The sequence below is a fragment of the Alosa pseudoharengus genome, unplaced genomic scaffold (assembly GCF_046254945.1).
Source record: "Alosa pseudoharengus isolate Yale_2024_CS ecotype anadromous, Long Island Sound unplaced genomic scaffold, YU_APseudo_1.1 YU_APseudo_1.1_scf_15, whole genome shotgun sequence".
NCBI lineage: Eukaryota > Metazoa > Chordata > Actinopteri > Clupeiformes > Clupeidae > Alosa > Alosa pseudoharengus.
The window spans coordinates 39306612-39310747 of record NW_027468620.1 but is presented as its reverse complement, the minus strand read 5'-3'; the positions used below and the strand labels follow the sequence as shown (position 1 = coordinate 39310747).

Below are 4136 nucleotides of genomic sequence, written 5' to 3'. Positions count from 1 at the left end.
TTCTGCTTTCAGTCAGGGTTGAGGAGGGTGGGACTAATGCCAATATTGTCAGGGTCAGGGCGAAGGCATACCCCAGTATGTTTAAAAATGAACCAGCTTACAGGGTACAGGCTAATGATGTCAAATTAGCATACTATATATTTTTTCCCTAGATTAACTTAACACTTTGTGTGTGGTCTGAGCAACAGGCTTTGCATAAATACTTAGCCATGAACTAGTTTTAAATATATATATATTTTTTTTTTTCAGGTTGAATTGATCAGCGGATTCAACAAACCAGCTGTGCCTGTGAAGCACGTCTTGGGCACTGCTCACACCTTGTTGGCCTCCTGTATACTCTTGCTCATTACTCTAAATTAGGATACAAATCAGTCCCCCTAACCAAATGTAAGACCTCCTTACCCCAAACTTGGCACATCCCTTCTTGAGAATTAGGCCTAGGGCCCAAACCTGTCACTCTTAAAAATGAACAAGGTCAAATCCAACAAGACCTACAGTTGTCACAGTTGAGTAAAAAAAGATTATGGCCATGGCCTACTTGAAATCAAATGCCCAAACCAAGAGAGTCAAACTGCTCATACCTGAGAAGAACAGTGGATAGAACCTTCTCCTTCAAGCATGGCCATGAATATCACTCACAAGTCATTGGACAGATGGCTCTTACAGGAGCAAAATGGTTTAATTTTTTTTTGTAATGTGCCAGGAGGATTACTATCTGGAGAGAGTGCACTTTGATGCTGTCTTATTAAGTGGCCACAGCCCCATTGTTATGTACATAAACTTTATCATTAAAAATGTATTTCTTCATCTGTAGCTACTGTGTTCACCTTATTGATGTCCATGTTGTAAGCTAATGTAGCATCAACATTTTTAAAGCCAAAGTTTAAATGCATTACAAGTAAAATAACTACATTGTGTTGCTTTAGAATCTATTCAGTTTATTTAATTTCCAGTTAAGAATGTGAAATGTCATGACTGACATAACTCCATGCCCAGGGCCTGAAGTTAACTTTTTTGGATGTGAATTTTGAAATCCACCTGCCACAGTGGTTTTTTACCAGCCAAAATTATTTTGTGTCCAAAATAAAGGTGAACGACTCAGAAAATGCATAAGAATGGTTCTTGAACTTGTACAGAATACACATTACAGTACTCAAGTAAAAGTAAAAAAGTACTTTGTTAATAAATTACTCAAGTAGGCCTAACAAGTTACTTTTTTGTAGGCCTACATTTTTATATTTTTGATGGACCTTTAAAGGGATACAAAAGTATCCTTTATGCCTATTTGCTTTTTCTCCTCCTCTGTAGGCTAATCATATAGTCAAACATATTTTAAAAGCCCAATTCAAATATATTTTATTTAATATACTTTGTCATAGCCAGAATAAGCATTATGTGGCTATGGATTGAAAAGCAGTCTTCCAATACATTGCAGCTGATTCTTCTGCTTTGCATTGCTAGAAGTCTGGTTATAACTTAACCATACAGACAATGTAACCTAAAAACAATAGCTATATTATGGGTAGACCTATATTTAGGCTATAATAGCCTAGGCATATCCACTCGGGCAGAGCGACAGAGCAGGCTATCTGTTTTCTCAGCCGACCGTCTCATGTCATGTCCTGCAACATTGAGGCTACATAAATGAATGCTAGGCTTTTTCTAACTTGTATGCTCGATTTCCAGTGCATTTGCTTTGCTTGTAAATTAAGTTGTAGGCCTACTTTCCTTGTCCAATGTGTTTGTTGAACGATGCTGGCCAGAAATTAATATATGTGGAAGTTTCCGTGTCATGTCATACCTCTAGTCTCGTTGGCACTCTGGCAGCCTCACCAGAAGATGCAGCAACTGGCAGGACGTCATTGCGTTAACTGAGTTGTTAGCTATATAGAACTGAACATCTACTTCTGTGTAGGTTGGTTGTAGGCTACATAGGCCAGCCATTACTTTTATAATCGCGGGGAAACATAGCAATGCTTTCTGAAGCCCTGTTTCTTTTCTCCCACGCCATTGTGTACCGGGGAGAGGTGCTCTTTTCTCCCTTGAGATACTTTCTCCAATAATAAACTTGTTTTCGTAACGAAAGGCAATTGAAAATGTAGCGGAGTAAAGAGTACATTTCCTACGGCAATCCGAGAGTGCATCTCCTTGCTCAGTGTTGTGTTGTCTTATTGGCTACCCGCCAACATGGCAGGTAGATTGACAGTTTCACCCGCCAATCACAAAAGTTAGCCGCATTTGGCGTGTGGGCGGGTGCCAATTTCATGCCCAAAACATGCCCTCTGCCGTTGGCTGAAGGGACAAGAACAATGATCTGTGTCTCATAGTCCTATAAAAGATATATAAGTATAGAATAGAAGAAAATAGAAAATCGACGCCTTTTATTTTTACTGTACAATACAGAGATCAGCACAATGTTAATGCACAAGGAAAATAAATTACTGTATGAGTTTTTTGTGTCCAAAGTATTGCTAATACTGTAGAAAGTACTATAGTAACAACACTGTAGAAAAAGACTTCATGTTTGATAATTATTCACCCGAAATCCAGTGTAGAATGTCAAGAACTTTGAATCATTTTTGCTTCAAGCTGAAACAGGATGCCTTGAGGATGGTATTCTCCTGCGTAAGGCGGGCGATCTCCTTCCGTGCTGCTTCTAGCTGCTCTTCCAGTGACCGAGAGTTCAGCATAGTCATGGTCAGAGTGGGGTGCTGGCTTAACAACTTGGTCTGCACTATAGGAGACAATGACAAATCAAAAACGTTCAGTTCCAACTGCATGTGTATCACGTAAGTTGTATAGTATACCATGTAACCTACTACAGTGAATTTGTTTCATTAATGGAGATTACATGTTATACCCTGCTGCTACACATAGCCTATGCCTTATGCAGCAGCTGTGTGATATTTTGCAAGATGGACATAGGAAATATACTTTATAAGTGTCTTACCCAGTGTCAACTCCAGCCAGGTCTAAGCTTACACTGGCATCTTCTGTCTCTCCAGCAGGTTCATTGCTGTGTATGTAATAATAAAACATTAGTTCTTGCACAACTGAATAAATCAACTCTTTGTGACAGACCTAGGCTAAACATGACATTAGGAGACGTGTAAAAACAATTTTCACTAACTGACCTCTCTCTCTCTAATTCACGTTGGTCTTTTATGAGTCGTTTTTGTCCAAGCAAACAGGACACTTCCTGGCAGGAGGCACGTTTTTCCAGCCTCATCATGGTGCACAAAACACTGCTCAGTGAAATGTTTGGCACAAACTTTTGTGTTGGACGTAACGTTAATCTCCACGAACAACAAACAGCCTGCCCGTTAGCTGCAGTTAGCCTACATACAGTGACCAGGGCTTTCCCTGAAGTCAGCAAAAGACAAGCTTACTGCTTGAGACGTGGCATTTCTATCAAGGCATCATCGTAACGTTACCATACATAAATAAAACGACATCATGTTTGCGTTTGATCTAACAAGTAGCATGATAACGTTACACAATGGCTATCTTTATAACTAACATTAGCCTGAGGTTAAGCTAACCGGTTGGCTAGCTAGATAATTATGCACTTACCTGGAAAAATGTACCGATGTCTCTTCTAATTTTTGAAATCCACTCTCTCTTCAATCTGGTGTCTGTCAGGAACCGGTGGAACGAACATGTTTTGTCTTTTTCCCGTCTTTTGTAGTAGGAATTTCACCCAGGCACACAGCAGACATATTCGTAACTGATACAAACACAACCGTACAGAACTCGAACTTCCCACCCTGAGCATGACGTCAAAACAAGATGGCCGCCGTGTGAATATGGTGAATACTGTTTATACTGCACTACCTGTCTAAACTGCACTACCTGCCTATACTGTTTATACTGCACTACCTGCCTATACTGCACTACCTGTCTATACTGTTTATACTGCACTACCTGTCTATACTGCACTACCTGCCTATACTGCACTACCTGTCTATACTGCACTACCTGTCTATACTGTTTATACTGCACTACCTGCCTATACATCCATACTGTTTACACTGCACTACCTGTTTATACTGCACTACCTGTCTATACTGTTTACACTGCACTACCTGCCTATACTGCACTACCTGCCTATACTGCACTACCTGATACTGCACTAC

General features: G+C 40.0%; 1 long non-coding RNA gene across 1 annotated transcript; it reads right to left on the bottom strand.

Moving 5' to 3' along the window:
- Nucleotides 1-2385: 2385 nt before the first annotated feature.
- LOC143123908 (uncharacterized) lies at nucleotides 2386-3659 on the bottom strand. The gene is made up of 3 exons (XR_012986950.1): nucleotides 3574-3659; nucleotides 2951-3016; nucleotides 2386-2734 (listed from the first exon to the last, which is right to left on the bottom strand). It is a non-coding gene; the product is annotated as an uncharacterized LOC143123908 (long non-coding RNA).
- Nucleotides 3660-4136: the final 477 nt, after the last annotated feature.